General features: G+C 43.1%; 1 protein-coding gene across 1 annotated transcript in view; it reads right to left on the bottom strand.

Moving 5' to 3' along the window:
• Positions 1-22,526, bottom strand: part of LOC132384730 (nuclear receptor subfamily 4 group A member 1-like) — a 57,758-nt gene extending 35,232 nt beyond the window's left edge. The window contains exon 1 of the mRNA XM_059956145.1: positions 22,365-22,526. The gene's annotated coding sequence lies outside the window, so the exon portion shown is untranslated. The remainder of the gene's footprint in view (positions 1-22,364) is intronic.
• Positions 22,527-23,165: the final 639 nt, after the last annotated feature.

Genomic DNA, 23,165 nt, shown 5'->3' with positions numbered 1-23,165 from the left:
ATCAGCTTCAAAAGCTTCAAATCAACTTCCATTGAGGTTAGGGGAGAAAAAAAACCAGAGGACATGGGTTAAGGGTGAAGGGGAAAAATTTAAAGGGAACATGGGGGGGGGGGCTTCTTCACACAGAGAGTGGTGGGAGTGGGGAATGAGCTGCCAGATGAAGTGGTAAATGCGGGCTCACTTTTAACATTTAAGAAAAACTTGGACAGGTACATGGATGAAAGGTGTATGGATGGATATGGGTCAGGTGCAGGTCAGTGGGACTAGGCAGAAAAATGGTTCTATGGTTCTAAATGTGACATGCGGACTTGATGGGCCAGATGGCCTAATTCTGCTCCTATGTCTTATGGTCTTACAGGGCAATGACATGAAGATGCCTGAAGTGTACAGTAGTAAAAAAAAACAACATACGAATAGGAGGAGTATTCATTCATTTCAGCCCATTCCCATTCAAAGCTGATCAATACCAACTCCATTACATATCTCTATTGCTTAACAACATTAATATTCTCAAGTGGCCTCTTGCTTTAACTTTTTTTGGGGGGAGATGATTAAAGATTCCTAACACTGCTCTTGGAGTAGATCTCCAATATCACACTTCTCTGGATTTCACTTAAGTCAACTTCTTTGAGAGCTCAGTTGTGTGGCCTCCACTAAGAGCTGTCTTCAAAGCTAATTCCTTAATCACTATTCCCTTCGGATGTGGTTCCACATGGAGAATGCAGAAGTGGTAAATTACTTCCTTAATATTTCTGGGGAAATAAATTGGATGCAACTTGTTCTCTCAGAATGCAAGAGAAGACAGACAAGGTGCTTTCCTGTTTTTAATCTCCTTAAAATCATTTTCTTCTTGCAAACTGCAGGGAAGGACAGTCCTTATATTAGCGTGTATTTATACCCAAAGTATCAGGGAAAAAGTACACTCAGTGGCCATGTTATTAGGTACCTCCTGTACCTAATTAAGTAGCCACTGAGTGTACCTTTGTGGTCTTCTGCTGCTGTAGGCCATCCACTTCAAGGGTTGGTGTGGTGTGCATTGAAAGTGCTCTTTTACACACCACTGTTTTCATGCATGGTTATTTGAGTTACTGCCACCTTCTTGTCAGCTTGAACCAGTCTGGCCATTCTCCTCTGACCTCTCTCATTAACAAGGTGTTTTCACCCACAGAACTACCACTCATTGGATGTCTTCTAATTTTTCATGCCATTCTCTGCAAACTCGAGAAACTGTTGTGCATGAAAATCCCAGATCAGCAGTTTCTGAGATCTCAAACACACCTTGTCTGGCATCAACAGTCATTCCACAGTCAAAGTCACTTCAATCACATTTCCTCCTCATTCTGGTGTCTGGCCTGAACAACTGAATTGCTTGACCATGTTTGCATGCTTTTATGTATTGTTGGCTGATTTGATATGTGGATTAATGAGCAACTATACAGGCATACTAATAAAATGGCCACTGAGCATAAAATGAATGATTGGGTCCACTGGATCCAGCTTTCAGAAGGGGATTTGTAAATTCAGCATCTATTGTTCACTTAGTTAGGAAGAGCTCATTGAGGAGGAGTCAACAATACCCTCCTGAGGATCTGTCCTCCTGGGCTATGAGAGGAACCAGAACACCTCGAGCATTGTGGCATCAGTATTGATGTTGATGAGTCTAGTCAAACTCAAACAAAAATAAAGAAATAAAGAATGAACTGAATGTATAAGAAGATCCTGGGTGAAGTGAAATTGACCCACCCTCCAATCATCAACCCAGAAGTGAGTCACACAGAGAGTTCTAAACTGTATGTAGAATGAGTCTTGGGGTGAAGTTTTGGAGCTTCAGTTAAGGTTACACGGTTGGAACAGCAAGAAGACTGAGGAGATTCATCCTATCTGTCTTTATTCACTCTGTATGGAACAGAGGATAGTTTAAAAACATCTGACCACCTGCTGTTTTAATTGGACACACACAGTGCTGTTCTGTATTTGTCTGGTTTCCATAATTTCAATCAATAAAACCAGCAATCAGTTTGAAATATGAATCTATCTCATGTGTGGTAAGATATGTAGAATTGTCTTCTGGACTGGCTTGGATTGAAGAATAGTGAGCATTAGTGATACAAGACTGTATGAGTCTTAAAGGCTACAAGAAAGACAGGAAAACACCAGGCTGTGGCTTCTAGCATATAAAGCAATGAGGGCATTTTGTAAGGCAGTTTATTGCTGCTGACAACAAAAACAGGGAATAGCTCATTAAAGCTACTAGCTGCACAAGCTATAACACAATCACGCAAGATTTACCCAGCACATGACAAAGCAATTAACTGCTTCTCTGTGCCAGCTACCAATATCATTGACACTTGATTTCCACCTATTGGAGGCTGTTGAACATTTGGGTGACCCGTGAACACAGCACACTGAACATCGCCCTTCCTTCAGCAACTCATTTCAAAGGTTACTGAAGGTAAATGGGGTTAACTTTCTATTTTATACTCACTCAAGGCACCTTTGTATGAAGAGACCATTTTACCCACAGTAGACATTACCTCAATGTATCCAGTATTTGAGGAGATTGTTCTATTCTAAAGTAACTATTTAGTCAGGGTATCCATCATTTTTGATGAATATTCTGTCCCACAGGAAATACTTACTTGAGATATCCACTGTGAGGAGACAGTATTCCATCTATCAGTCGATAGCTTATCAAGATATGTACTGTATCACTGGAGTCGACTAAGATGCTCTCCTAAGGGATTGTCTATTAGTGAGTCTTCAGGTGGTTGTAGAGGTAGATCTGGGATCCATATATTCTGAGGGGCTTCCAGATCTCACAATCCTGTCCCCTTCACCACTTGTTGATTACCATGGGACTTAATCCAGGGTATTACGGTGGATTCCCTTAATGGAGAACACCTGTGCATAACTTTGCTTGATGTGGGGAAGCTGATGAACAGGCAGCCACCATATGGTCCTTAACAGATCAGGGTCAGGGTCCAGTGGCATGGAATGTAAGAGGACTGGGAACTCTCCACTGCCGTTGTGATGTGTCATCATCTTCCACCACCGCCACTATTGAGGTCTTGGTTGGGTCGCTCTTTGCCTGAAGCCTAAAAGATGGTCACTCAAGACTGAGAGACCATTCTATCTTTAAATACATTGTTAGGAAGTGTAGAAGAGGCTTGAACCAAAAGCAGAGCAGTGTAGACAGTTCAGTAGTGAATGATAACGTTAATAAGAAACTTTAAAATAATAAGCCACAAGTGGACACAAAACAACAGGGAACAGGTACTAAATACCACAAGGTAACTGAAGGCTAGGAGCGACTTGTTAAGGTTGGCTGGTTCAATGAGTGAACAAGGATTGTGGATGAGAGCTGGGTTTAAATGAGTGGGTTTAAACTCCTGTTTGCTTGGTGGAGACTGGGAGGTGCCTACCTTAGCAGGACTGACAGGACTCTCCCTCCAACGGCTGGCACTCACCAACTCAGGACGATCCAGATGGGTCTGGTGGAACTCCTCGATGAGTGCTGGATCCAAGATGTAACTGGACAGCACAAGATCTCTCCTCCATGCCACACCCTTTCCAGTCGGCCAGGTACTGCACACCATGTCCATGACAATGTGAATCTACGAACCAGCAAATTGTGTGGATTGGACCATCGTCCACATCCTAGATTCTGGAGTTGCAGCCTTAGATGGGTTGAGTGGTCCACGGTTAACAGCCAAGACATGTGGAAGATAGGTGTGATCTGACGGATGGTGGCAGATAAGTGACTAGAGGGTAAGTGATGGGTAACCCTAAAGGGAGTCAAGAACCAGGATGAGAGCTTGGGGAAATGTGATAGATGTGGTTTGGGGGTCTTTGGAGAAGATGAAGATATTGTTGAGGTTGATGAACACATAACTGTGTAGTATGTCTAGGAGGATCTTGTTGATGAAGGTTTGGAAATGACTGGACTGTTGGAAAGTCTGAAAGGCATCACCAGGTACCCGTGGATGTTATAAACACCGACTTACACTCATCCCCTTGGTGGATGCGGATCAGGTTGTACACACTCCATAGATACAGTCTGGGGAAGATCTGGGCCCTGCGGAGTGTTTCAAATTGCTACCCACCAAGGGGTGAGGGTAGTGGTTCTTAAGTGATGACTGTTGAGTCCATGGTAGTCAATACAGAGATGAAGACCCCCCATCTTTCTTTTTGATAAAGAAGAATACTGCTCCGGTCGGGGACTGGGGTGGTCGAATGAAGCTGTGCTGTTGTGCTTCTGTGAGATAACCATTCATGGCTTGGGTCTCAGGAGGGGACAGGGAGAACAGACAAACTCGAGGAAGGGTGGTGCCCGGGAGGAAGTCAATTGTGCAGTTGTGTGGTCTGTAAGGTGGCAGGATGCTGGCTACCCTTCTACTGAAGGCGATGGCTAAGTTGTGATATTCCTGTGGGAGTTTGGTAAGGTTGAGGGCTTCTTCCGTTTTCACAGATTTACCAGGTGAAATCACCTGAGGTTGCAGACAGGTGGTCCAGCAGGTGGGTCCTCAGCTCAGCAGTAAACCAGATGACCAGGTGAAGTGAGGGTCATGAGTGGTGAGCCAGTGGTAACCCAAGATGAGAGGAGTGTTGAGTGAGTTGATAAGGAGAAATTGGATGGCCGTGCGGTGCCCTTGGCAATAGACATCTGATGCATGGGTGATCTGCGGCTCTGCAGTAAGTGCACAAATTGTTTCTCCACCAATGCTCAGACTCTTGGTGGGGTTAAAGGAGATCTCCCTTACTGACTGGGTTTTGGAGACATTGATGATGAGGGCCCTGCAGCCTGAAATAGTTCTGAGAACAGAACTAGGATTCTGGCTGGAGATCTGGAGGGTCATTCCATAAGATCCTTGTCAATTTGGAGAGCCAGAACGATAAGGCTTTCAAGGTTGGTGTGCATCTCCCTGGTAGACAGCTTGTCTTTCAAGCCCTCTGATAGGCTGTGATGGTAATGGGCCAGCAGTGCTTCTACATTCCAACTGCACTCCGCCATGAGGTTTCTGAATTCCATGGTGTAATCCAGTACCAACGTGAGCCTTGGTGTAGGTATCCAATCCACTGCCCACCTTCCACTTCTTGGATGGTCAAAAACCTGGCGCATCTCCTTAGTGAATTCCTCACATTTACTGCAAATGATGGTTTTATTGTTCTAATTAGCAGTGGCCCAAGCACATAGCTTGCCCAATCAAGAGAGAGATGATGAAAGCAATCTTGCCTCAGTCTATAAAATACAGAGATGGGGGGGCTTGGTGTTCAAAGTGAAAGACACACTAGGACAGAAAGTTGCGGCATCAGGTTGGGGATCCATCCCCAACCAGAAACCAGGGCTCCGAGGGAGGAGGTTGACTGTCACTGGGTTGCTGCATCAAGATGGAGAGTTGGTTGAGAGTGGCGAGCAGAAGGTGAATAGTTTCCTGCCGCTTCTGGACCGTGTGCTCACCTCAATGGATGACTTGCTTTAGTGAGCATACTCTGCTGGGTCAATCGGTAGTGGCAGACCATTCAGGTTAGTCAGGATAACCACTGTATGGTACCCCATGGTTATGGCACAATAGATATTACTCCAGTGTGTCAAATCTCAGACTGTGCTCTGAGGGAAGGGGCAGTTATCTTTCCTTAACTCAACAGTGGCCCAGATCTTCAAATCATCCATGGGCAAGTGGTGCACTGGCAAGCAGCCTGATAGAACCACCAAGGCAACAAAGAAATGGAAAGGATCCTTCACTGTTCTTTTTTCTGCAGAGGTTAGACCTCCTGGGGATGAGTTTGTATTCCAGCAAAAACGCTGGCCTTTTGCCACTTCCCCCCAGCTCTATTGGAGATAAATATAATCATCAACAACTGCCAGGTATGCAATCCCAAATGAGAACCACCGATATTCCAGTGGATCACTGCACCATCACAAGTACTGCCTTTCAGATGAAGCCACATTTGCTTGCTCAGGTGGGAGTGACATCTCCTGCCACAAACCAGGCAGTGCTGCAAGCCTCAGGAAAGCTTCTATGGCAACCTATTGATCAAAGCCAAAGATAGTTCATTCTCCTGGCTGTTTCTCAGAGCCACCTTCCCTAGGACCAGACCAGGCACCACATTTTAACCCAGTGAAGCACTTGGCCCAGTTTAGGACCTGAAAATGCACCTTCACACAAAAAAATATGAAATAAGGATACATGGGTTATACACTTTGCTCACAAACAGTAGACAGGAGAGACTGCAACATTCCCCACCCCTGCACCTCACCTTTACCTCTCCTTCCCCCCCCCCCACACACACACACACACACACACACACACACACACACACACACACACACACACACAAATGCTGCTGGGCTTGTTGAGTTCCTCTAGCAGACAGTTTGCTGCTTACAAGAAGATCTGACTGTGATTTCCAAACTTTTAGTACACAATTTCTTAGTCACATACTATAGAAATTATCTTCAAAAGTATAACACTGAGGAAAGGGGGAGGGGTGGGTGTGCAAGGGGTCTCTTGTCTTCACCTGAAGCCAATGTGAGAGTGGGGAACAAGAGGAGCAAACTCACAGAACTGGAGGGGGGCCAATTTGTGGGATAAAGCAGGATGTAATGTTGTTACTGAATGGGTGTGTGTGTGTGTGTGTGTGTGTGTGTGTGTGTGTGTGTGTGTGTGTGTGTGTGTGTGTGTGTGTGTGTTTGTGTGTGTGTGTGTTTGTGTGTGTGTGTGTGTGTGTGTGTGTGTGTGTGTGTGTGTGTGCACTACAATAAAAACACTGATCATGACTCTAAATCAGGGGTTCTTAGGTTCTTAACCTGGGGTCTATGGACCCCTTGGGTGTCCGCGGGTAGATTCCAGGGAATCTGAAAATTCTGTTATTTAATACGTTAATAAAGAAGCACATATATTTCTATATTACAAATTCGTGCGGATTTTTATATTTTGATAACTGTATTTCGATATAATTGGTTTACTTTCTAAGCTTCTGTATTTTATTTTATATTTTATACATTATTATGTGGAGGCGTCCATGGGCTTCAGCGGACTGCCAAAGGGGTCCCTGGCATAAAAAAGGTTAAAACTCCTGCTCTAAATCATGACTCAATGTGGGGTTAAAACACGTTTTACACAAATGCGCTTCCCTTCTCGCTGCAGATGGGGTTGACCATACTGAGCCTAAAGATCGTCGCGGTAACGCGCCTGCACCGCTGTGCAATGATGTATTGGAAATCTTCAGTACGATTAGACACAGACGTGTATTGCTTCATCTGTCCAGCTTGGTTTTGGTTTCCGACTGGAGAGGGGTGTGAGTGGAACCGGTCACCTTGTGGGTCTCCAAGCTGCTAGAACAAGTACGCATAGAGGTGGTGGTTGGGGTGGACTTCCCTTTTCTTCCAGCGCCAGGAACACAATGATTCAGCTTTGACAGAAGTGATCCTTAATCTAGGGTTTGTAAACAGAAATATTTGCGGAAAACCTAATCGTGAGCTTTCGGCGGGATGATGCTTAAATATCGACCACAGGTGTCTCGGTCATCGCGTATATCTCCAGTACGGCCTTGGGCGGTCGTTCCAACAGTTCCACCCCCACCCCCCGACACCCCGCTCTGGTGAAAGAGTTCCTCTGCAACGTCGTCAGCTCAAAGTTCGTTTATCTTGCAAGCTCGTTTCCAGCAACAGAAGGTATTAATCCCTTTTCACGACTGCGAAGATAATAAAGTGGAGTTACTTTTCTTTCAGTCAGCAAGAGATGTGCACCACATGAAAGGTGCGAAACTTTCCGCGCGCCCCGGGCTGCGGAGACCCCTTATGTTATCTCTGAAAATGGAGGGGCGCTGCCTTGCGAGAGAGAGAACAAATGTCACATACACCAGCAGCCATAGTATACCTCAAGTTGTGGCAGGCAAGTACCACAGTCTTCAAACAGCAGCATATAAATTTAAATCTAAAACCGACAATGAAGAATGATGGAAAGATCGCACAGTATCTGTAGAGAGAGAGAAACAGTCAGCGTTTCTGATAAAGTTCTGATGTCTTCCTGCCCGTTCTTCCATCTCCATAGATGCTGAATATGTCCTGCACTGTCTGTTTTAATTCCAGATTCCCAAAGAATGCTTACTGACATTTTCAATTGCTAAAAACTCTTTCCAAACCAAGAAAGAAAAATCAGATTGGAAGGATGCTTACACAGAGCCACATTAGTAATCAGAAACAGTGGGGTGCTGTTGGGACATTGGACTGAATGGTGTATGATGGTGATTGACAACTCATCTGCCATTACTTTATGGAGCACTCTGGGCTTTGGTACGAAATTCTTTACCCACACATTCCTCGCACATGGTACTGAAACCCCTTCTTATCATGCTTGTTGGGGTTAACATGAAGGTGTGGGCCTCATTGCCGATCACTGCTCCTCCACTCACCAAGTGTCCTGGCCCGTTCAGGATGGCTGGACTCCTGCACCATGGCTTGGTGCTTCATTTGAGTTTCTTAAGTAAAATCAAAACTAGGGCTTTAAAGAGAAAATACAGGTGCTTATCAGTTGCTGAATAAATTCCAAAGAATAAGTCTCAGTTGTGCCATTGAAGCAGGAAATGCTGGAAATACTCAGCAGGTTAGGCAGCATCTTTGATGGAGAGAGGTGCAGGCTTATGGCTTCAGGTTAGAAATACTTTGTGAGAAATCAATACTGCCTGGCCTGCTGAGTCCTTGTAGCATTTTCTGTTTTTATTTCAGACTTCCGGCATCTGCAGGATTTCTCTTGTTTGTGCTACACGTACATTATTGTACTTGTCTGTGGCACTCCCATCATTGGGTAAGTGAAGTGGGGGTACTTCATGTATTTCTGAAACACCTAGAGAGAGGCTTGAAGAAAAGAAATTTAAAGGAAAGTTAGCCAATCCAGTGGCATAATTTCTGCCTCTTCCTCGTTAACTAACCAACTCCCTCCCCAACAACAAGTCCCCAAGTTTTCTTGGTTGTGGTACAGTTTTAGCAGCATTTCGCACTGCAATACCTGGGGAACTTAAACCTCACAAGACTGTGCTGTTCTTGGTCACAATGCCCCTCCCATGCAGAAGGCTTCATCATTCTCTGTCAAGACTCACAGTGAGGAATGGATGATCTATGTTAATTTAAGCTCGTGTATATCCACAGTACTGGTTTTCATGGCACTTATACTCTGTGTATGCATGCCTATGACAGCAATAAACTTGAACTGGAATGGTGGCTTGGCTGTGGCTTTGGCAAAGCCAGCCATAGACAGCACAGCAAGAGGCAGCTCCTCACTGGAAGCAAGGAGAGTTGATGAATCTACACCAATGGAGATGCAGCCAGCAACACCACGGGTGTAAGTTCTCTCGAGAATCTCAATGCTATGTGATACCAACACTGCATCACTGCCACAAGCCTACATTGATTGCAAACCAATGTGAGACAGGCTGTTGGAGATCACATGGCTACCCTCGCTACATTACCCCTCGCTCGGCAGCAATAAACCAATATGGTTAATAATCTCCACAACTGAGGAGAAGGCGGTTTTCGAAATTCTACTCTGACACACCTCATCCAGGATTCTCTCTTAGCTGCCACCTACAGATCCTGGCAATTCCTAGGTCTTGTTAACACAAGGCGAAAGCAATCATGGACTCATTTTGCATAACAGATTGTGACACTGCCTTGGAGACTGTGTACAATGGAACAGTGCTGGGGATTTAACAAAAGCATGTCACCTGTGATCTAATGTGGTAATCTAAGAGTGAGATATGAAGGTCCGGTTGAGTGTGAAGAGCTTTCCGTTCTCACTGTCTGTGAAGGTCATCACTTCATTCATTTAAAAATATCCATATTGAAAAGTTCTGTTGCTCAGATTTTAACTCCTCTTCACCTGTCATCCCTGTGCAGCTTACATAATTTGGCTCCCCATTTACAGTTTTAACTTTTAACATTCACAAGACCATAATCTCCGGAAATTCCTCCCCACTTCTCTCCTCTTCGTTACAAATAGCCTTACCTCTTTGACCATGAGGCATAGAAACAGAATTAGGCCATTCAGCCCATCAAGTTTGCTCCACCATTCCACCATGGCTGATTTATTATCCTTCTCAGCCTCATTCTGTCTGTGTTGATGGTGTAGTGGTATCACCACCTGGACATCAGAACAAGAGGTCCCAGGTTCAAATCCGGCTGGCTCCTTGAATGCTTTACATATATATTGAGTTGAGAGTCAAGCTAGCAACTTGGCCTTGTAGAACAGACAAACGCTAAAAGAAAAGGGAAGATTGCCTCTCGATTCGCCAAACAAGGCATGGGGAGGAACTTTCAACCCCATTCTCCTTCCCGTACTAATCAAGAACCTATCAACCCCCACTTTAAATATACCCAGTGACATGACTGGTTGCCTGTCCAAATCCTAATACTTCTTTTGTGGCTTGGTGCCAAATTTGATTGCAAACACTCTAATGAAGCCTTTTGGGAACATTTTATATCAGCACTAGCTTTTTTTCTGGTTTTGTTTTATACATAAATCCCTTGCAATAAATACACTCAGTGGGCACTTTATTGGGCACACCAGTACACCTGCATGTTAATGCAAATATCTAATCAGCCAAACACATGGCAGTAACTCAATGCATAAAAGCATGCCGACATGGTCAAGAAGTTCAGTTGTTGTTCAGACCAAACATCAGAATGGAGAAGAAATGTGATCTAAGTCACTTTGACTGTGGAATGGTTGTTGGTGCCAGACGGGATGATTTGAGTTTCTCAGAAACTGCTGTTCTCCTGTGAGTTTCACACACAACCATCTCTAGAGTTTACACAGAATGGCACAAAAAACAAACAAGCACCCAGTGAGTGTCAGTTCTATTGGTGAAAATGCCTTGTTAATGTGAGAGGTCAGAGGAGAATGTCCAGACTGGTTCTAGCTGACAGGAAGGTGACAGTAACTCAAACAATTATATGTTACAACAGTGAGCATCTCTGAACACACAACACATCGAACCTCAAAGTGGATGGTTACAGCAGAAGACCACGAACATACACTCAGCAACTACTTTATTTTACAGGTGGTACAAAGCCGAAACACAGTTTAGGCTATGGTGCTGTGAATGCTGAACATTCCCAACACAAGCAGTAATGGAAATGATAATCAGTTGGTCACCTCTTGAGTCCCTCTCATTGGACAAAATAAACTCAGGGCAGACTTCAAGCTTGTTCAAGGGATAGCAATAAGGGAAGGATGAAAGAGTGGTCAGCACTGTGAGATGGTAATGAAAAACGGGTAAACTAAAAAACTGAAGCAAATTATGGAAGAGGAAAGTATTCAAGCCTCAAGCACCATAAGCAATGGGCTACAGTGACGATTTTAAAGCGAAACTATCAGAACAGAAGCTCTCTGCTGGAGTACCTGTGCTTGGCTCCAGTTCCTTAACACGTTCTCTGAGGAGCTGCAGCTCGGAGCACCTGATGCAGATGTGGTTATCTGGGAGGCTGGAGGTTTCCCAGAATTCCCACATCTCACATAAAGAACACAACTCAGCCCATGGAACCATCCTCAATATTCTCTACCAATGTACTAACAGATGAAGAAGAAACTTACCAAATACATACTTCACCCAAGCCTAATGTGCCAAAGCCTCCCCACTCTAACACTGGCCCACTCCAACAACGGCCACAACACTTGTCCCTGCTTTATTCTTATTCGCCCTTGCTAATGAATTGTGATTTAATTGGGCTGCTAAAAATACTGAAAACCTGTGAAAGTTCCTCTTTCAGAATCTTACTCACAGACCTGTGAGTCATTCTCTCATTCGCTCCCAATTTGATTGGGCCACCGGAAATAAAAAGCAAGGCTGGAGAGACAGCCTAGATCTCATGATTGTCTCAACTGAATTCATGGCCTTCTTTTTCCAAAGTACTAGTGCAACAGGTTATTGTCATGGTGGAAAGGAGGAGAGCACTTCATGGACAAGGATGAACAAGCCAACATTTAGAACCATAGAACACTATGGCACAGTACAGGCTCTTCAGCCCTCCATGTTGTGCCGACCCATATAATCCTTAAAAAAAGTACTAAACCCACACTACACCAAAACCCTCCATTTTCCTTTCATCCATGTGCCTGTCCAAGAGGCTCTTAAATACCCCTAATGTTTTAGCCTCCACCACCATCCCTGGCAAGTCATTCCAGGCACTCACAACCCTCTGTGTAAAAAACTTACCCCTGATGTCTCCCCTAAACTTCCCTCCCTTAATTTTGTACATATGCCCTCTGGTGTTTGCTGTTGGTGCCCTGGGAAACAGGTACTGACTATCCACTCTATCTATGTCTCTCATAATCTTGTAGACCTCTATCAAGTCCCCTTTCATTCTTCTACGCTCCAAAGAGAAAAGTCCCAGCTCTGCTAACCTTGCTTCATATGACTTGTTCTCCAAACCAGGCAACATCCTGGTAAATCTCCTCTGCACTCTCTCCATAGCTTCCACATCCTTCCTATAATGAGGTGACCAGAATTGAACACCATACTCTAAGTGCGGTCTCACCAGAGATTTGTAGAGTTGCAACATGACCTCTCTACTCTTGAACTCAATCCCCCTGTTAATGAAGCCGAGCATCCCATAGACCTTAACTACCCTATCAACCTGTGCAGTGACCTTGAGGGATGTATGGATTTGAACCCTAAGGTCCCTTTGTTCATCCACACTCTTAAGTAACTGACCATTCATCCTGTACTCAATCTTCTGGTTTGTCCTTCCAAAATGCATCACCTCACACTTGTTCGGATTGAACTCCATCTACCATTTTTCTGCCCAACTCTGCAGCCTGTCTATATCCCCTTGTAACCTTCGACAACCTGCAGCTCCATCCACAACTCCTCCAATCTTCGTGTCATCCACAAACTTACACACCCATCCTTCCGCCTCTACATCCAGGTCATTTATAAAAATCACAAATAGCAGGGACAGATCCTTGCGGCACTCCACTAGTCACCGACCTCCAGGCAGAATACTTACCTTCCACATCTACCCTCTGCTTTCTTCCTTGAAGCCAATTTTTTATCCAAACAGCCAAGGTTCCACTTATCCCATGCCTCATGACTTTCTGGATGAGTCTCTCATGAGGGAACTTGTTAAATGCTTTGCTAAAGTCCATGTAGACCACATCCACTGCCCTACCCTCATCAATTTCTTTTGTTACCTCTTCAAAAAACTCTATCAGGCTTGTGAGGCACAATCTTCCTGTCACAAAGCCATGCTGACTATCCATGAGTAGATTTAGTTTGAGTCTTAATCTGAGTAGATTGAGATTTGATTGAGTAGATCCATTTAGTTTCAACGTGATGAATATAACAACTGTGCACTATGTTGATGTTATTAAATCCAGTGAGGAATAGGTGCGGAACTGTCCATTTCTGTACTAAAATAGTTACAAAGGGTCGACAGCACAAAAGTCAGGACAGCTAGTCTATAGAGCTATTTAATTCTATTGGTCTACAGTATGCATCCTCTTCTATACATCCTTCTGTTTGTTTTCTGCTCCTGTGCCTGTTTCTCTGGCTTCCCCTTGTAGCGAAGCCTACTCTTAGGGATCCTGCCGAGCCCTGAAATGATTTAATCAACAATGGTGTCATATTTGCGGCTTCCACTTGGATGCTGCACAAGTGGAAATGTCAAAATCCTTCAGTAGTCAAAGATCTCCATTTGGGCAATTCAAAGCCTTCTGTTTGAGTGAGCTAGGGTTTTTCTCTCTGGAGTGAATGAGGATGACAGGCAACTTGTTAGAGGTGTACAAGATTTATGAGGCACAAATTGAGTGGACAGTCACAGACTTTTTCGCAGGGTGGAAATGGCTAATATGGGGGGCATAACTAGAAGGTGATTGGGGGAAAGTATGAAGGGGATGTCAAAAGTAAGTTATTTTTACACAAAGTGATGAGTGTGTGAAACACACTACGAAGGTTGGTGGCAGAGGCAGATACATTAAGGGTATTTAAGAAACTCTTAGATATGCACATGAATGATAGAAACATGGAGGGCTATGTAGGAGGGAAGGGTTAGATTGATCTTGGAGTAGGTTAAAAGGTTGGCACAACAATGTGGGCTGAAGTGCCTGTACTATACTGTAGAGTATGGAGAGATGCAGCACAAAAACAGACCCTTCACTACTCTGAGTCTCCACCGACCATCAACCTCTCATTCACACATTTTATTCTCCCAACTTTCTGCTTCACACTCTCACAGTGTCCAATTAACCATCCGACCCACTGGAGCACCTGCAGAACATCCATGCTGTCACGTAGAATGTGCAAACTCCACATGGACAGTGCCGGAGGGCACAACTGAACCAGGTCTTCATCACTGTAGGCAAGCAGCTGTCCCAGTTGTGCCACAATGCTGCCATTCCTAAGGGAGGGACCCAATCTATTTAGTCCTCCTTGATTCTCATATTAGTCCTGTAAATTTTCTTTACGCCCTCAACAATACCTTTCTAACCATGTTTAATATGGAGACTGTTAAGTGTTCTGCAATTTAGTCTAAATCAGGCCTTTTACCACACAATATACAGTGTGTTTCAGCTCATACTAAGCAATGAAAACAAAACTATTTAATTCTGTGTTTCTTCTTTCTCAGTGTTTGATTTCCCTGCATTTTTAATGACTCTGGAGTAACCTGATGTCCCCTTGTAGGTTTACCATTTCTCACTAAACTAGAGTAATGAGATCATCATGGTTAACTTGAATCAGTAGTAGTCCAGGTGTTGTCAATGACTCATTGCCGGGCCATGAAAAAATTGCCCACAGACGCACCACTGCTTTGTTGGAGTGAGGTAGTTATAAAGAATGGAATACTTTCCCACTTTTGGCATCTAGTGTCATCACCAGCAGCATGCTCCCGACTCAAACTACAAATGAAGATCAAAGTAGGCACCCGCATGCTCCAAATAATTCAGCCGGAAAACTTTCTGAGTTACCGGACCTGATGGCATGAGCATCAAATTTCCTGACTTCTCATAAGCTCTTCCCCCTCCTCCTCCTCTCTTTTTCCATTCCCCATTCAAGCACTCCCTCTTACCATTCTCCTCATTTGCCTAAACCCCCCTCTGCTGCCTCTCCTCCTTCCCTTTCTCCCATGGTCCACTCTCCTCTATCAGGTTCATTCTTCTTCAGCCCTTTGTCATTTCCACCTATCACCTCCCAGCCTCTCACTTCATACCCCCTCCACTATCCACCTATCTTACCCCTCACCTGACTTCACCTATCACCTCCCAGTGTGTACTTTTCCCCCCTCTTATTCTGGTGTCTTCCCCTTCCATTTCAGTCCTGATGAAGGTTTCGGCCCAAAATGTCACCTGTTTATTCCCCTCCATAGATGCTGCCTGACCTGCTGATTTCCTCTGGTGTTTTGTGTGTTGCTCTGGATTTCCAGCATTTGCAGAACCTTTCATATTAATGAACTACATTCAAGATGAATTGTTTCTTCTTAGAATAGAGATGAGATACATGGAACATGATAAAGAAAATACAAGAGCAATTTAAAATATGAGAGTAACACATTATGCAAATTACAACATGGAATCAATTGGTGATGTATCTTTATATCAATTTCTCTGATAAGGTCGATCTGAAGCTGCCACTTAAAATGTCAAGTAATGTCATTAGATTCTCTTTATAAGCTACAGCTACCCCCATAACAACAGCTTATGGTTCTGTCCATTTATAATCACACTTTGGCTGCTAATGACAACTGGGGCTCTGTTGGCTCTCAGCTGGAAAGCTGTGGGCTTGGATCTCAGAGCCTTGAGCATAAAATTACAGGCTAAAACTCTGGCGCAGCAAAAACAGGGCATTACACTCTTAGAGGTGCTAAGGGGCGAGATATTAAACTGAAGCTTTCCTGCTCTGCCTCAAGTGGATATAATCATTTCCACGGCACTATTCTGAGTGAGAGTAGAGGAGCTCTTCCCACTGCTCTGGCTAACATTTATTCCTCAGTCAACTTTACTATAATGGATTATTTGGTCATTATCAGCACTGCTTGCAGGATCTTGCTGTTCACAAGTTGGCTGCTATGTTACCCATATTACAGACGGCCGTACTTCAGAGGTGCTTCAGCGCCATAAAGTCCAGTGGGATGAACAAACGTCACAAGGCTACTGTAGAGATACAAGTTTTCAAAGCCACTTCAAAAATGGCTTTGAACATATTTGATCGGGTGAAATTTTAGAGCTTAGGGCCCAGATAATAGCAGGCAAGATTACCAATGATGGAGCATTAAATTCAATCTTTGTAATATTTGGAGAGTTACGACAATTTACATGATGATGATTGACATGTCACATTAATATGATGCAGAGGCTCCCTTCTTGAGGTGGGTGATAGTGAGGACTATTCTATTAACATTTCCTGCTATTGCATCCCTTTCATTACTTAGTCGTGGTTACTATCATCTGACCTCATCCTGCTTTGTGATTCTATTTAATTCAAGTAAAACCTTAAAAGAAAAATAGCAAGTCTGCAAAAAAGAGATGTGCCCTCATAGAGAAGTTTCACACAGTGCTCCTGTTATTACCCAACAAAGATACCCATGTGAAACTGCATACTATAAGCCCTTCCGCCCATGATGTGCCAACCTTATAACCTACTCGAAGATCGCTTTAACCCTTCGATCCTACATTGCCCTGTGACCACATGGGTTTCCTCCAGATGCTTCAATTTCCTCCCACAGTCCAAAGCCATACCAGTCAGTAGATTAATTGGTCATTGTAAATTGTCCTGTGATTAGGCTAGGGTTAAATCAGGGGTTGCTGGGCAGCACGGCTCGAAGGGCTGGGTAAAGGCCTATTCCACATTGTATCCCCAAAATAAATAAATAAATCTTGTCATGGTTTTGAAGGCTTGTGTGCCTCAATGACCCAGAGAGCTATGTCAGTTCGAATCAGGGCTTTACGTTTTGGCTCTTGATAGGGTCACCCATACCAAACAGGTCAAACGGTAGAGGACAGACTAAGTGTTTCACTGGTCCTCCTTGTCCAGGGGTTTAGCTCAAGGCTAACAGCCCCAACTGGTAAAACAAAAGTGTTACAGAAAAAGCTATGAAGAATCCTTCTACATCATCTGACTGGCCAAGGACAGAGACACAGAGATGGAGGACTTTCATTGCTGCCCTACACGCCAGCAGCATAAAGGGCAGTAAGTAACAGTCCTGTGAATTTCCCCTGGATGCAACACCTCACTACGGACTATAGCAGACAATTAACCTACAAATCTGCACATTTTTGGGATGTGGAAGGAAATCCACATAGCCACAGAGAGAATATGCTAACTCTACACAGACAGCACCCGAGGTTGGGACTGAACCCTGGCTCCTGGAGCTGTGAGGCAGCAGCTTGTGGAGATTTTTATCCTTTTTCTGTAAGTAACAATATCACAGCCCCATATTTTTTGCTTTAAAAGCATCTACTTTGATTAAGTCTATTTATACTATAAGAATGAAATTGAGCTTTCAAATAATTAAATGTCTTCTTCCTTTCCACATTCAAACTAAACTCTCATTAAATCTGTTATGGTGGATGCAGCACCTTCCTCAACAGGTGGGCTTTCTGATGACCACACATTTTAATTCTGCTTCTCATTCCCATTCCGACATGTCGGACCATGGCCTCTTCTACTGCCACAATGAGATCACTGTCAGGTTGGAGGAACAAATCCTCGTATTCCATCTGGGACAGCATGAACATCGATTGTTCTAACTTCAGGTAATTTATACCCCCTCCCCCTTCTCTCTTTTCAATTCCTTACCTCTTCTCCTCATTACCTGCCTATCATCTCCTCCCTTCCCTTTGTCCATGGTCTAATCTCCTCTCTAATCAGATTCTTTCCTCTTCAGCTCTTTACCTTGTCCACCTATCACTCTCCCCCCCTCCCCAGCTTGTACACCTTCCCTTCTCCTCACCTTCTTATTCTGGCTTCTTCCTCCTTCCTGACCTGCTGAGTTCCTCCAGCATTTTGTGTCTGCATCTGTTTTATAATTCCACCCTCCACTCCACATTATTCGCTCTCACCAACTGAATTTGCATCTTCCTCGCCCTGCTCCCCACCTCAATCCCTTTCTAAAGACTAACGGGAAGGATGTAAATTATTCTGTTGCAAGATTGTCAGCTTCTTGAGAAAGACACAATCATTTAGATTCTGCATTTTGGATCAAGATACTTTATATAACCAAATATAAAACTTCAGAGTCCAAAAGGTCTAATGCACTGTTTTGATATTATCAAATTCTAGAACTGCAGTAATGATGTTCATTATTTTAATACCCGATGAATACAGTCCAGTAGAAAGCTAGAACTGTAATTCAAAAGTTCTTTACAATTGTGCAGAAGGCAGACTATGGAGGCACAGGAAAGAGTGAGCTAGCCCTTGCATCGGCACCTTCACACACAGGCATTACCACTATTCCAGTAAGAAAATCACTCTCACCAGACACATGTACAGCAACAATGTGAGCCTCCACACACTCCATGATGGTGCCTGCTGTAACAAACACAGTGAATGACAGGGCCTGGGAGACTGTTGTAGAACAGAGAGACTTAGTGATACAAGAGCACAGTTCCCAGAAAGTGGTGACACAGGTAGACCGGGTGGTGAAGATGGTGTTGGGTTCCACTTGTCCTTATCAGTTAGGACACTGAGTACAGAAGTTGGAACATTATGTTACAGCTGCACACATTGTTGGTGAGGACATATTTGGTGTACTGTATACAGTTCTGATCGCCCAGATACAGAAAGGATGTTGTTAGTTCGGAAAGGGTGAAGAAACAATTCAGAAGGATGTTACCAGGACTGGAGGGCTTGAGATACAAGGAGGGACCAGATACACTGGGACTGTTTTCCCTGGAGTGAAGGAAACTGAGGAGTGACCTTTTAGAGGTTTACAAACTCATGAGGGGTATTAATAAGGTGGATGGTCACAGTCCTTTACCAGGTTAAAGGAGTCGAAAACTACAGGGCACAGGTTTAAGGTGAGAAGGGAAAAATTTAATAGGGACAAGGAGAGCAGGTTTTTCACACAGAGAGTGGTGTGTATATGAAATGAATTGCCAGAGAAAAGGTTGAGCCAGATACATTAACAATATTTAAAAGACCCGAGGCATAGTAAAGGTGTCTGATATTTATAAGGGTGATACATTTATGTCATTTGAAGAACTCAAGGCCACATATGGAATTCCAACAAAACACTTTTTTAAATACCTTCAGTTGCGAAGTTTTATTATGTCCAGGCAAGGCAACAGTTTGAAACTCCCTCCTTTATCTACCCTAGAAGACATCACTCTGAACTTATCTGAAGCCAGGGGACTTGTTGCAACTTATTTGCAAGCAAATGCAAAGAGTCATCAAACAACATACTTCAAGCATGGAGAATTGATTTGAATGAGAATCTATCTCAAAAAGAATGGTCAGGAACTTGTTCCTTAGCTCAAACCCAATCAGTGAACACTCACTCTAAATTATTACAATATAAATGGATAACCAGACAGTACATTACTCCAGTCAGATTGCATCATTTTAACCCCAACATTCCAGACACTTGCATTAAATATAACCATCAAAAGGGGTCTTTGTTTCATTTTATGTGGGAGTGCCCCCGGATAATTTGTTTCTGACAGAAGGTGCTGGATTTGATTGGTCAGATTATTGGGAAAAAGGTGCTCCTCAATCCTAAATTATGTATTCTGAATATTTATCCCAATGACTTTGTAACCTCCAAAAATGTAAGGTCTCTGCTTAACATTTGTTTTTTGGAAGCTAAGCGCTGCATAGCCTATTCATGGAAGAAACCATCAACCAGTGGACTCTCACAATGGTTGAAAGAAGTGACTTCTTATCTTGCTCTGGAAAAGATAAGCTACATTACAAACAACAAACTTGACAAATTTCGAGAAATATGGAACATTTTCTACAAGCTCCTAGAGAATAATGTTCAAGATGTTGAAAGTAATGAACTGAATTGACTGCTTTTTTTTCACAGTGGGATGGTTGCATCTTTTTTTGATATATATTTTTTTTCTTTTGTTTTCCAATATTTTTTCTTCAACTTTGTTATATTTTCAACTTATGAATAATATATATTGGGTTTTTTTTCTTTTTATTCCATAAAACAATAAAGAAATGTTAAAAAAACATTTAAAAGACACTTGGACAGGTATATGGATAGAAAAGTTTAGAGAGAGATGAGTCAAATGTGGGAAAACTGCTTTTGCTCAGGAAGGGATCGTGGTCGGCATGGACAAGTTGGGCTGAAAGGCCTATTTCCGTGCTGTAAATGACTCTATGAACCTAAACCAGGAAGATAGGGTGATGGAGCACAATAGTGTGAGGATCGAAGGACATCAAACGGACCTGAATTTGCTGTGTGTTCGATAAGGGTGAGGTTTCTCCAACCTTCCAGATCAGTAAAACCTTTGCCCCACACATTGCAAATTGATAATGCCATCAATTTGTGGTGACTGGAAACTCGTGTCACACGAGGTGGGCCTACTGACACATTCATAATAGCGAGCACATTATATGCACGTTATGTTTTGCTGCATATTCCAGACTAAAACACTTTCTAATTAGGTTTTTTATGACTCGATACTTTTAAATCAAGTTGTGCTTTTACAGTCAATAAAGCATTTTTAAAAATAAATATCACTGCTATACCAGATACATGATCAAAGAAGCAATGGGTATCATATTATTAACTATAAAAGCACCTGTTAATCTGCTTTAGATTTACACTTGCCAGCAGCCTTCTCCCCAGTGGCCAAAGGGCATTTTGCACACTTGGATTTCATAATCAATGTATATTTCCTCTTGTACATATTTGTGTTTTGAAATATTTTATATATCAAAGCTAGGCACAGAGACATCCTTTTGATTTAATTTTGTTAATCATTTATATTTAAAAATCCATTCCACCACAGCAGCATTTTCAACTCAAGACAAAATGTTTACGCCAATCTGTTGTTATTTTAACTGTTGTATAATTTTATTTGTAATTTTCTGCACATTTTATTAAATCTCTCTTTCTGCACTTTATCATTACTACACCAGAATTAGAAATAGTGCCCAAAGCTGTTTACTTGCTCAGGTCTATAAGAACTACTTGCTACAATTGGTGGCTACAAAGGCAATGAGCGCCCAATCTAAATTCCCAGTCGAGCCCAGACTAAGATAGGTGATCTCAACTGGACCAAAGTAGGGCTGTTAGAATTGGCTGCAGTGCTCCGGAGGGAATCCAGGTAGGGCTCCCACTCCCGTGATCCCTGCTGGAAGCGCACGGCGGGATTTCAGCTGAGGAGCTGGACGTGCAGTACTGTATTGTCTATGGGCTGAATGTTGCTCAATGTTCACCACTTAGACACAGGAGCAGCCACTTGACCAATGCCTAGGGACCTGTAACTGCCTTCAGGAGAAAGTAACTGGAAGTAAACAACGCTATTCGTCTCTTTCAAAAGAGGAGGTCAGAAATAAGAGCACTGCTACATCACTGGCACATTTCCCTGACTTCTCAGCTGTTTTAGAAACCATCTCACTGAAGATATCTTTTTTACCTTCCAAGGTCATGTTTTGTGGGCTTTGAAGTAAAACCCCTCTCATTCCAACAATGCATTTTTCATCACGACTGGGTGTATAATCGGTTAACTGTTGCATTACTCAGTTAAATGCCAAGAAGAGGAGTGGTCCCAAGAATGGTTTCCCCCCATTGCCCCAGTATTTATATGTAACTCGTTTTCACAATTCGATGGTTCTACGACGGCAAAAGGAAGGTTGCAGCATCTGTAAGTCCTGTTCCTCCGTAACTGTCAGCGCTGCCTGCTAACTCGACCTCTTGCATCGCTCCTCTCATTCACGCACATTCTCCTGCAAATCCGCACCACTCAGACCTCTTCTCCCCCAGCATGCTGATATAAAGCGGGTCTGCATAGCCTTCTGAACTTAAACCTGCAGCTTTACAATAGTTGGCTTTTATTCTCGCTTTTCAAACAAATGAAGCGTGTTCTTAATGCATGCAAATGCAATTAAACAAAATATTGCGCAGAATATACTAACAGAACAAGTTAAATTTTCGTGCATTGTGCATAACATGATTTAAGACACGCCGTAAATAGAATGATCCTCGCTTTTGTTTTGTGTTCTTTGATGTTAAAATTTGCAAACAAAACAAATCATCACAGCACGAAAATAAAGAAAACACGTGCAAAACAACTTTCTTGAACCCTCCGTGTAGAGGGAAACCATTGAAAAATACTACTTATCTATCCTTCAGATACAATTTGTAATTATTGTTATCTTAAAGCAATCATAAAACAAGTTATATGGGTGATACATACCTGATTACAATATATATATTTATCTTTTTTTTTGTTTTTTAAGAATCCAGATCAAAATGATGTTTAGTTTTTTTTAAATCCCAGAGGATGATTTCAGCTGCACAGCTATCAATAGTAGTATCAGGTTTGAAACACCTGCTGAGCTGCCGCAGATCCCGGGCACTTTTTGCAGCCACGGTCACTGACTGACAAGCTTCCAGCTTCTGGGAATCACTCTTGTCAATTTCACTGTAATGAACTATTCATTACGTCTAGTGGGCGCGGCCCCGGAGGGCCGGACCGACTCTCATTGGCCAGATCGTCAGTTTGTGGGCTGGGCCTGTCTAGGAATTAAGCCAATAACCGGCGACAGAATTTGGCTGGCGGTGTCACTCTGTGACGTGAGTGGAGATCCATTGACGCACAGGAGGTATCTAAATATAGCCGCAGGTGAGTGTGTGGAATTCATGGGAAGAGGATGTCCCCACCTGTAGATAAGTACTGAAAGAAACTATATTTAGACAAACAAAGACATTTTCATAGCGTTTGCAAATCTTATCTGTAGTGGTAGAAAGTAATGCAAACAATTTGGGGAATTGTATTACCCTTATTAAGCATTGGGGGAGAACGTATACCGTAAATACTTACATTTATATAGCACATTCCTGGAGCTCAAATATGGGCATTCCAAAATCCTTTACAAGAAATAAGAAGAATCAATGTTGTGATGCAGCAAACAGACCAATTTACAGACTTAATTTTCAACTTTCACAAAAAAAAAGCATAAAACCATAAGACAGAGGAGCAGGTTAAGGCCATTTC

Source organism: Hypanus sabinus, chromosome X1, assembly GCF_030144855.1.
Source record: "Hypanus sabinus isolate sHypSab1 chromosome X1, sHypSab1.hap1, whole genome shotgun sequence".
Classification (NCBI taxonomy): domain Eukaryota; kingdom Metazoa; phylum Chordata; class Chondrichthyes; order Myliobatiformes; family Dasyatidae; genus Hypanus; species Hypanus sabinus.
The sequence above is the reverse complement of the archived record's forward strand: the minus strand, read 5'-3'. Positions and strand labels throughout refer to the sequence as shown.